At 38.0% G+C, this 12,499-nt stretch overlaps 1 protein-coding gene across 1 annotated transcript in view; it reads right to left on the bottom strand.

The window, feature by feature from the left end:
- Nucleotides 1-11,980, bottom strand: part of LOC134219463 (nuclear receptor subfamily 2 group E member 1-like) — a 68,437-nt gene extending 56,457 nt beyond the window's left edge. Inside the window, exon 1 of the mRNA XM_062698194.1 lies at nt 11,853-11,980. The gene's annotated coding sequence lies outside the window, so the exon portion shown is untranslated. The remainder of the gene's footprint in view (nt 1-11,852) is intronic.
- Between the last annotated feature and the right edge of the window lie 519 nt (nt 11,981-12,499).

Raw genomic sequence — 12,499 nt, 5'->3', positions numbered from 1 at the left:
AAGGTCGAAAGGACAAAACGTCGAATGGGACAAAAGGCCGAAAGGGACAAAACGTCGAATGGAACAAAAGGCCGAAAATAATAAAAGATCAATAAGATCTAAAGGTCAAAAGTCACAAAAGGTCGAAATAGACAAGAAACTGAAACGGAGAGAATCAATTGCGCACCAGAGTTGCCTTACACAATTGGTAAAACTCTGCTTTTATATTTTCACAATTTTAACAAATACATAAAACTCATTCAATATGTACAGATGGATGTTTGAGTTTTCTAAATATCACTTCGTTCTCTCAAAATGGCGCACGCCGCACATCAAACACATCGGCGTGTATTAAGGTTCTATTGCCTGGCGACTGCGATTCTGTTGGTATGGATGCGTAAATCGAGCATTGCCAGCATCCACCCAACGATATAATCGCCGCAACAAGCTGTCGCCGTCTTGGGGATGAAATCGCTTAGACTTTGAGGAGCCTTTACACACCGGTGTATTTTTAATGCGCGCACTTGCGTGGCTACGGCGTACACTATTTAGACAGATTGAAGTGACATTTAGAAAATCTAGATCTCCATCTATTATTTGCACTCATTCAACGATTTTTATTCAATTGTAAAAATAGTGAAAAATAAAAGGGCATTTTTTTTTGCCAACTGTATAGGACAACTCTGTCTCGCGCAATACAAGTTTTATTCATTTCTAACAGAACTATCTAGCTATTCATAATATTGGTTCATAGTAATTACTCCTTCTTTGAAAATTGCTCATTCTTCAACTTTGATTGATGAGATAAGTGTGGTATTTCTGCATGAAAATAAATGCATTTAACAAATTCCTTTAGAATACACTCAACTCGTTTTTTATCGACCTTTTGTCCCTTTAGACATTTTGTTCTTTTCGACATTGGTCCTTTTCGACCTTTTGTCCTTTCGACATTCTGTCCCTTTCGCCGTTTTGTCTTTTCGACCTTTTGTCCTTTCGACCTTTTGTATTTTCGACCTTTTGTCTTTCGACCTTTTGTCATAGATTCGCAGTAACCATACACGCAGAAAAAACTATGTTAAAAACAAACATATTCTAGGTAAATCCAAACATAAATTCAGTTTGTTCTGGCATCAAAAATAAATCTGTTTGGAACAAACATATTGTTGCATTTGAAGCGAACAAAAACTTTTTATTGAATCAAATGTATGTTTCATGTTGTTTTAACCAGCTAAATGTTTGAAGCAAACATGGATATTATTGTTTTGGTTCGACCCCTCATAATATTTTCTTATCAATTCTACCAATTTTCATATTCTGGTAGCATTTGACTACCAGATTTCACAATTCCAAACGTTCATATTTCATTTAATTACCTTTCTGTACCTGAAAAACATCCCTATCATCAATTTGGAAGCAAGAAAACAAATGCTTCTACTTTTTTTTTTTTGTGTCTTTATTAAGGAGACTTTCAGCCCGAGGCTGGCTCGTCTCCGATGCTTCTACTTTTGCTCCTGCTCCTCTGCTGACTTCCGATCGGATCCGATCCGAACTCGAGTTTTTGTTTACTTTTGCAAGAGCGAGTGAGGGGCTGTCCACTAGTGTATATATAAAACAAACAGGAATTTAATTTGGTTTTAAAAATAAATATGTTTGATTCAAACATATTACCATTTTGGAAATAAACATGCATATTTTTTAAGCAAATGGATGAAATTTGTATCCGTGTATTGTGACTGAATCCGGTCATATATAAGTTACTGTGATTGATGTGCAATATGTGTGCTTCTCAGTTCGCTCGCAACAGATTGCATTCGACGCAGAATCTTGTCCCATTGTTTCCTATAGAAACTTGGCCGGATCGTACAATTGGGTCAAAAGTTATGGCGAAAATACTAATTTTAAAACCAAAATAAAATGCCATTTTTTGCTCTTATGCTCATCCGATTTGTTTGCAACAAATTGCGTTTGGCGAGCATTTTTTTTATGTACATAAACAAATATGAAAAATAAGACCAATCCACATATTGGTGTTATTTTAGATTTTTCCAAACCTTTTGAACGAACGAGAAAGGCACCATCACCGCTAGGTGGATTAATCTGGGTTTTTTATGAAAAAGTGCTACAGATGCTGGACATGTTCATGTTAGCAAGAGGTGAATATTAAAATTGATTATCAACTTTTTTTGACGGATATTGAGTAAAATTTCTGTGGGATAGAAAGAGAGAGCAATGCAATTTTACTCAGTTACTGAGTAGGTGAAAGTTAGCGTGTATCCTACTATTTAGGCAGCATCCCTTTAAAATAGCACTTCAAAAACATTTAATCGCCATTTAATAGGCAAATAACTATGAGATGCATTGATCACTCTAAGACGAATAACAATCGTAGAAAGGCATCATCACCACTGCGGAATAATAAATTTGGGGTTTTTAAATGGAAATTTTAAATTGTCATATCCAACCATTTTCATATATACAGTCAAACCTCCATGAGTCGATATTGAAGGGACCATCAACTTATGGAAATATCGAGATGAGGAATATAAAGTCATTGGGAAGCTGTTTGAAGGGACCATCATAGTAACCCAGAAAAAAATTTTAATATGGAATAATTTGCTTCCATGAGTCGATATCGAGTCGTAGAACATCGACTCATGGAGGTTTGACTGTAGTAAGTTACGTCAATTTTGTTGGAAACATAAATGAATTGGTGTGCGATCAAACATGATTTGCGGAAAAACTACACATTACACGCGGCAAAACTTTTAACAAAACAAACCTCGCTACCTCCCGACCCCATATATCCAACATCCCAATGGTTGTAATTTGACTAAGCACGCACGCGTGGTTCGAAGTTTTTATGAGAATTACTATGAAAACAGTAAATTTTTCGGAAAACCGTTTTGCAACGTTGGTCATTATTATCTAAAAATTTATTAGTACGTCGGCAACATAGGAAACTTAGCAAGTGAATAAACCGTCTTTATTGCAAAACAGTTCGCTGCTTGCAAGAAAAAATATAAAGGAAATACTAAATCGTGGGAAATTCAATTGAGCACGTAAAAGAATAACATATCAATAATGAGCATTTTTATTTTCTTTATAACTTTGCTTACCAAAATCCGATCGGTTTGCAACAACAATCGCCTTACAGATTTAGAAATATTCTACGAAATCTTCGGGTCTATTATATTTAGGGGGAAATCCTCCAGTGCCTGACACATAAGCCATTTAACAAAAAAAACTTTAACTATCCGGATTATGTTTCCTTTTATACCATACTAGCAGAACGTACCCTGCATTGTTCGGGTTTTTACGTTTAACGTTCGAAATGTCATTTTCTGCGTTGATTGCGACGCCGCACTCTAGATCATTTTTCGAGCGATCGCATTAGGTTTTCTCCAAACTCGCTATTGTATTTTGACAATTTTCCCAACTTTTCCTTTAAAATGTACTAACCTTTTGCATATAGAAACACAGCTGATCCCAATACGAATCGATTAGTGAGGAAATCTCGCAAATCGGTCATCCTCTTCGTGAGTTATAATGCCTCAAAGGAAGAATAGATAGAAGAAAGAAACAGAAAATATGACCATTGACCATTGATGATTCATACAAACTTTGAATTTGATCACTTGAACACGTTTTTCGACGATGAATTTTGGTGAAAAATTTTACGATTTAGATAAATGTCTTCTAGTACCGGACGCTATTGCATCATGTTAAAATGTGATTAAGTTCCTGTTACATGAATAAAGACATCATTCAGAATAGTAATATTATTCACGTGCTTTAAGTTGTAAATATTAAACATTGTTAGTGGAGCTTATTTGACTCTTCAGCTAAATATTTTAAATCCTAATCCAAATTCCCACCTTTTTCAAAGATCTCTTCAATTTTTGTTTCTGCTAATTTCTGAGGCTTTCTCAGCAAGAAGAAACAATTGTAACAAAACAGGTGTGAAGAATTTTTATTCAACTTCAAATTTTGTACAAAGTTTATCACATGAAGATCTGATTTTCCTTGCCGGGACCTCGGAGGACCTTGGACGGACCTTTGCAAGTAGTGTCGTTTTAAGAAGTGTCCGGTATTGGCAGGTGTCCGGCGGTGAGAAATTTCTCCCTAAATAGTTAATGATCCGCCTCATGAAACGATCTCTCACATACGGGGCGATTTCTATAGTAATTTCCATACAAACTTCCAACTGCTCGTACTCAGTTAAATTATAACCAATTCAGTTGAAAATTTAGGAGGTTCACCAAAACAGCAAATGTTATCGTTCAAGCATAAGGGTGCGCAAATTTCAATCACTCTAGGCTCTGACCAAAATAATTAAAGCTATGTCCATTTAAAATCCGGAATCATTTATTGTATTGCAGCGGACGGAAAGTGACCGCTACAAGAATTCTTTTACAGTGGTTTGTCTACCTAGGCGCCCACTTACTGTGGTATAAATTTCACGATGTTTCGTGCAGCGAGTCAAAAATTATTCCAGATGGAAGCCGAAAGGAGAGAAAAAAATCTACACACCCACGTTGATAATCCTGCACTCAGAATAATAAACCCGTCAACTACACGTGAAAAATCACGTAACCACTAGATTTTATTGACACCATTAATTTCACCTGACACATGTAAAACGTAATGGTATATAGTGAACATTAAATACAATTTCTTGAAATTCGCCAAAATAAACGGTACGATTTACGTGAATTTCATGTCTTTATAACATTGGCTGGGAACTCACTCAGCTGTCAGAATCGACCATTACAGCATTTGCAAGTCAGTGTTGTGTACAAAATAATATTCCTAAATGTTCATTTCGCGAAATCAGTTCCTCATAAGGTTAGTACTATTTTCTTATTATATATCCGTTGTGTAATGATGCTTTCATATGCTTTTGCAGCAAAATTATCGGATCATGTGCAAATCCGCCATATAAACTGCCCAAGTTCTCAGGTACTTCCCCCGCTTTCGGATCCGTTCCCCGGTCAGCAAAAGAAATCTACCACACGGGAATATTCGACCGAGTTTTTTCACTATACATCTCATTTTACTATACATGTTGAAAAAATTAAATTTTTTCCTTAAATACAAACTGAAAACGAATTCTATTTTTGTTTCTTATTTCTTCAAACGAAAAATAAAATAAATAAATAAATCCATTTCAAATAAAACCTTGAAGGTCATGAAGCAGTCACGTAACCTTCATGTGGGATACTGGTGACATTCGATTGAGTGGAACTGAGTTCCTGCACCTTTGAATCACTTAATTGTTACGTGAAAAATGCTGTGGAAAAAATCCACGTATGTTTTCACGTAGCTACAACGTGACAATTATTTTGGGTGTGCTTATCGACGATGGAACCTACGTCAAAAAGGATTTCGGGCAACTTCCTAGCCAAAAATTCTACATGGCGACAGCAATATGAGTAGTTCCTGAGAAGTTTAAGTTTGCTTTTTGGACAAACTTGCAAAAAAAACAGACGATTTTGGCAAAGGATATGCAGCTGTGGAGCAAAGACCTAAGTGTTTATGACGAAGAAGACGATGGACTCGAAGCTGTACAAGGAGGAATGTCTCAAAAACCGCGGTCTACCTTCCACAAAGCCCATAAAGGTCCCGTGAAGTTTTGGCCAGGTTTGGCGACTTGCCACTACAGCCGGGAAGTCATCCAGTGGTACCGCGATAATAACGAAGATTTCATCGATAAAAACATAAATCCACGCAACTGCCCACAGCTCCGGCCCATCGAGACATTTTAGGTAGTAATGAAGTGGAAGCTCAGGAAAAGTGGAAAAACAGCTCGGTTCGCGACTCAGATGACCAAAATGTGGAACAAATGTGCAAAGGAAGTTGACTCCGGAGGTGTGCAACTTTTAATGAGAGGAAAAATGAAGAAAGTGCGAATTTTCACTAAAAACAAGAAGAAATTATTTCTATCAATATTTTTTCCTTAAAGTACAGTGAATTACCCTTGTTTTGATGTATTAACCTTATTTGTACGTCAATCCGTTACCGAGATACAGATAATTTTATTATTCTGGATTCTAAATGGACATAGCTTTATCTTATGATCTGTTTTACGTAGTTTACGTCGGGCGGTCGTATCTTGTATATAACCCTTCTGATTTTTTACCATGTAACTTACCCGAGCAGCACAAGTCAGACAAAAATATTTTCAGCAACTTGTTTGAGACTAAATCTGGTCATATTTGAGTTGCAGTAAGCTAAATGGAACATGTGTGCTGCTATTTAGGGTAAATGCGTCTTTAAAAATTTTATTGTTTGTTTAAATTAAGTTGCAGATAAGTTGAGTGTGTCTTCATGTTTAATTTAGCATCCTTCAACGTTTTGACAACTCACATTTTTTTCCTGTGATGGTGCAATCAAGTAACAAGAAACCCGAGTACAAAACTTCACAATCGTATGGTTTTTATGGTGAGTCAACATGCAGTTCCTTTGAAGTGTTGAATGGTGCTGTGATAGAGTGAAGGACTATCAATCATAAGATCCATAAATCAAATCCAGTTTTATATTTTCATTTAATTTTTTTTTTTCGAGGTAGTATTTTGCAACATTAATGCAATTTTACTGCAATCGATGCAATCGAGGATTGCAGTAAAACCTCTTGCGCTGAAACAGTGAAATGTTCAATAGTGAAACAACTTGTGCTGCTTGGGGTGTCACTCCAAAGCATCCAAGAACTCCAATTTGGTTATATGGATCCCATAGGGCATGAAACATTTTTGGAAAGACTTAAAGGCCATTTTCGGAATACCTGGAAAAAAGTAACGGTTATTTGGGAACACGTGCAAACCTTAAGGTCACTCCTGACAGAGTCCAGGTTTCGAGGTGCTCGCGTTTTCGGGGGCACACCACTCGATACGGAAGCAACGCACAACTGTCATTTTTATTTTTTCACGCATGCTGAATCAAAGCTGAATCAACAAAAATGACAGTTGTCCGCCGCCTCCGTATCGAGTGTTTTGCCCCCGAAAACGCGAGCACTTTGAAGCTTGGATTCTGTCAGGAGTGACCTTAAGACCTAAACTCCAGAGAATTTATTGTATGAACTGGAATGAAAAAGTTGTTGAACGCTCATCCAATTCAATCTGTATCGAAGAAATCGAAAGAATCGATGCCAGTTTTTTGTTGTTTTCTCGAAATTGTGTAAAATAGATATATCCCGTTTCTCAAACAAATGATTCAATTAGCATGCCTAATTGACCTAAAAAGCCTAGCAGCTCTCAAGGAGCTCAAGGCCTATACCTCAGATCAGAATTGTCACCAAAAGCAGGCCTTTCTTTGTAGCTGCACATCTTAGCAAACGGCTAAGGAAAGCCCCTTAGCATCTTAGTTGCTTAATCGAACTCAATTCAGCAGCCCCCTCCCACACGCCACTAATTTACCGGATATGCTATCTTTTTTAAGAAGTCTGACTTTATTACTGACGACAGACATTTTGATATAATGTGTTAATGTGCCATAAGATGGTGAATTACGGTATTTTTAGGTAACCCTTCGTGGAAAATTTCTTCTCCAGGAATTCTGGAAAATTAATTTTTGGTAGCTCTGCTACCAGCGATACTTTCTAAATAATTTCTGAGGAATGATTCTTCCAAGAATTCTGGAGAATTATCACTCTATGAATATTAGGGAATTGCTCCTTTAAGAATTTTGTGGACTTCATTTTCCTCGAATTCTGCGAAATTCCTTGTACAGGAATTCTGGGAAGCTGTTTATTTGTTTATTTGGAGCAGGGAAAAGCCCATTTGAGCAGAACCATGGAATCTTTCTCAAATGGGCGCAAAACCTCCTCATCTTTTCATATCAACAGAAATACAATAATTCCAAATGATACATTGTTTGACTTAAATTACTTAATATTATAGAATATATCCTAATGGCCTATGCTAATGTGTGATACTGTTGGAAGCTGAGAGGAGTGTAGAAAACCGTTTCCGAAGAACACCCCGTGAAAGGTGAGAAAATCAAATGCGGTGGAGCAGCGATTGAAGATACGACACATACTAGTGAATGGCTCATTTTGCGCGAGCACCTCTCAAAAAAATGAAAGGTGTTGACCGAAGTGGACGAAAGGGGATGTTAAAGTTCAATTGAGAGAGCAAGGCCGGGCAATCAATTCTAGATTGCAGGAGATCTGCAATGAAAAGCGCCTTGGAAACGTCACGACGCTCACTTAACAGATCTAAACCAATAAGTTGGCAGCGTGCTTCATAACTTGGTAAGTTATTTGGATCATTCCAAGGAAGACGGCGTAGAGCAAAACGAACGATTTTTTTGCTGAATTGCTTCGATTCGTATTGTGCTGTTTTGGTAGAAAGGAGCCCATACAACTAATGAATATTCTAGTAATGACCTCACTAACGCGCAGTAGAGCGATTTTAGACATTGAATGTTATCGAAGTGCTTCGCAATGCGGAAAATAAATCCAAGTGTTTTCGACGCTTTCGATGTGATAAAGGCGATGTGGTCTTTGAAAGTCAGCTTAGAGTCTAATAAAACGCCTAGATCCTTAACAACAGATTCTCGTCTAATAGCTGTAGATTCGATTTTGTAACAAAAGTCAATAGTAGAGCGCTTGCGGGAAAATGAAATTACAGAGCATTTATTGGCGTTGAGGACCATGCAATTGATCTCGCACCATTTGACGAAAATGTCGAGTTGACGTTGTAGAAACAGAGCATCCTGATCATCATTAATAGTCCAGTATAATTTGAAATCATCGACAAAAAAGCTTGAAGGATTCGAGCACAAGATTCACATCATTCAGATATACTAGAAATATCAGAGGTCCTAAGTGACTACCTTGTGGCACACCTGACGTAACACCAAAGAGTCTCCAATTATGATGGCCATTTCCCGAGCAGTTAGATAGGATTCAAGCCATAACAGAAAGGGTCCGGAAAAACCTAGGCGTTCAAACTTGGCAATTGTAATCCTGTGATTGATCTTATCAAAAGCAGCCCAAAAATCAGTGTAGATAGAGTCAAGTTGATATCTTTTCTGCAAAGATTGGGCGATGAATGACGTGTAGAGAGTCAGATTTGTATTCGTTGAACGCCTTGGCATAAAACCGTGTTGATGCTCGGAGATGAAATCTTAACAATTGTGAAATAAGAACTTATAGACTACTTTCTCAAACAGCTTTGAGGTGGCGCAAAGTGCGGATATACCACGGTAATTGCTGACATCACGCTTATTTCCTTTTTTAAAGACCGGGAATAGGTAAGATTTCTTCCATTGCTCCGGAAACGTTCCGACTTGAAGCGATACGTTGAAGAGACTGGCTAGAGGTACGGATAGACTATTAGAACAATTCTTCAAGACATACGCAGGAATTCCATCTGGTCCACAACTAGTCGAAGCTTTCACGGTACAGCAAATATCAGCTGTAATATGAGCTATTCTATACATTCTATTCTATCTACAGAGTTGTTCCTTCTCAGGTAAGTCTGGGGAATTCCTTCCCAGCAGCTTTAAGGAAGTTTGAGCAAGTTCTTCTTACGAAATTCTAGGAAATTTCTGCTCCAAGAATTCTGGGAAACTGATTTTACAAGCATTCTGGGTTCTTACTTCTCCAGATATTCTGGGGTATTCCTTACTCAAGAGTTCTGAGCAGCAGCAGCCTACCCTCCTCCATCAAACCTTTCCTTCTTTTTCTCGAATTCTCTGGAAATCTTTTGGTAAAATTCTTCTTCGGGACTTCTGGGATCTCGTTATACAGGGATTACGGAATATTCATACTTCAAGATTTCAGGAGAAATTCTTCTTCAGAAGTTTTGGGAAATTAATCCTTCAAGAATGTCTTCCACATAAATTCTCCGGAATACTCATTCAGGAATTCTGGAGAAGTGCCCAGGGCAATTTCTATTGCTTGATTTTTGAGAAATCATTCCTCCAGAAATTAGGAGAAGTTCTTCCGTCAGGAGTTTCAGGTATTTCCTTCTCCAGAAGCTCTGAGGAATAAATGGACGGGAATCTCCCAGAAAATTTCATTTATCAGTTCCTGCAAATTCCCGTAGGATTCTCAAGTATGTTCTGCTGGAATTATCTCATTAGATCTCTTTTGTTTGCGTTACAGCTTCCATTTGAAAATTGCCGTATCGCAGCTTTAGTGTTCATAAAAGTGCAAGAACAGTTAGACGTAGGAAAGGGGTTTCCGATCGTGTAACCATCGATGTTGTGTTTGTGTGATTCACCATTTTCGCATTTCTGTTTCATGAAACTCACACGATGATGTTCTTAGACATACTAAAGTACTAAAAAAACTTACACCACATCATGAATTGAATTCAGTCACCTTCTGCAAGGCCTTGCTTTGAAGTCTTGAATTTCCTGGAGAAATCACTGGAGGAGTTCGTAAAGAAATTTTTGATTTTTTTTAAAGGAAACCTGGGTGAATCATTTTATGGTAGTCCTGGAGGAATACTTAACACCGTACAATATTCAAAGTAGATCGGCGCACAGGTCTATCTGGTAGGCAATTCACTTGGGGACACTTTTCTGAACCATGAAATTTTACACCAACACACATCGTCGAAAAACGTGTTCAAACGAGCAAATATAGTTTATATGGATCATCAATGCTCATATTTCGTGTATATGGAAAACATAATCCGAATAATTAGAGAGTGTTCCGTTAAATAGCTTATGTGTCCGGCACGGAGGGGTCTCCCCCTATCGAATTTTAATTGTAAATTTTTCAATATCGCTCCACCAAAACTATCTAAAAGCCTCTTCAGATTTCGCCATTCATGATAAAAAATATCATCATAAGGAATAAATTGATGCCAATCCTTATGCATTTAATTTTCTTACTTCCCTTTAACACAATATTTATTATGATAAACATACTTTTGAAATTATTTCTGATTACTTTTAGAAGTTCAACAGAAAATTCATCAAAAGTTTATTGACCCAAAAAAGTACTACAGTGCCTTCAAACTATTGACAGACCCATCCTAAAGTTGGGGTTTCCTTGATCTGAATAGATCCGATAGCAATTCCGACCATCGACCGATCCATTTTGGAGATACATTTTCTTGACCTAACCATCTGAGTCCCCCTTCTTCGTGATGTAATTTAAAGTACGTCGGTTCTTCTCATTTTAGTGCAAGAACCAGTTAATATGAACAGTATGAGATGGAATGAATCATGTGATAAGAACTTTAAACAATTTAAGTAAAGCATTTTTAATTATCTTCCACCCCGTTCTGGATGTTTTTACAACATTAACTGCAAACAACCACCGTGTACGCGACCTCCCACGACTACGGATAGATATCGGACAGATACGAAAATCCAGAAGTGCACAAGACACATCCTCGCTACGGCTCTGATGATAGGTAATAAAAATGTTTCTGGTCAAAAATATCCGTTTTTGTTGGTATGAATTTTGATTCCATTCTATTTTGGCAACACGTTCGGTACATTCATGTAGCAAAAATCAAATGTTACAAAAATAGAATGGTCCTTGTTTTGCCTTTCGCGTATAACTAAGTATACGTAAAGGCTATAGGATCACTCCAAAACCGATTTTTCCATGATATTTCACATTTCTTCACTTGTTGTGACACTGGACACTGTGACGGATTTTGAAATATAAGCATTTTTCATGAAAAATTCTTTTTATGCGGTTATTTTACGCTGGATTTGATATTTAAGCAATTTTTTTTAGCGGAAAATGAGTTTAACGCGGTTTATAAACAATATCAAAAATACAAAATTTTGTTGCCAAAATCGAATACTGCCAAACTGAATGTTTGCCAAAGTCGAATGAGGCCTGTACTTCCTTCGTGTTATCCAATTATCAGTTAAGTAAAACCTCCTCAATACAGTTCACTAACCTGAAATGAAACACAAGTTCACCAGAAACCACTTTTCTTTTACACAATCACGAACGAAAAACTTCAGTTATGAAATTAGGTAGGTACCAACTGCCGACGCGTGTCCTTCCGGTCTGCCGTTCCGCGAGCAATTGATCTATCGTTCGACAGGAAAAGGCAAACACCCACTCGAACCCAATTTGATGACCGTCGAGTCGTGATCCGATGTTCGCCCTTTTGTCACCTTCGTCACCACAGTTTGGCTGCTTCGACCACCGACCAATCATCACGCAAGATCATGACTCGGCCCCTCCGGTCCGCATGCTGCCGCATTCAGGAGGTCAGAGAAGAGGCAACGGTTATCGTTCGCGCGCGTGAGACCCAATCGCACGTGGCTGTGCTAATTTGCCCGCACCGAACAGCAGCGTGCTACCGCGTGCGGTCTATTCTACACCCTACTGCAGCGCGCATATTCCTTCTGCTGATGGATAGGGAAAAGTGGGTGTGGTTTGGTCTTCTCGCGACCGGCGTTGACTTTTCGCCCCCTTGGGTGATGTAGTTTACAATAACAAGAGAACCATGCTGGTGGGTAATAGATAGGAAAATACGCTCTCTCGGAAAATGCGTGAGTACGAGCGAGACCGATTAGGCGATTACTCATATGGAGG

This window comes from Armigeres subalbatus, chromosome 3 (assembly GCF_024139115.2).
Source record: "Armigeres subalbatus isolate Guangzhou_Male chromosome 3, GZ_Asu_2, whole genome shotgun sequence".
NCBI lineage: Eukaryota > Metazoa > Arthropoda > Insecta > Diptera > Culicidae > Armigeres > Armigeres subalbatus.
The sequence above is the reverse complement of the archived record's forward strand: the minus strand, read 5'-3'. Positions and strand labels throughout refer to the sequence as shown.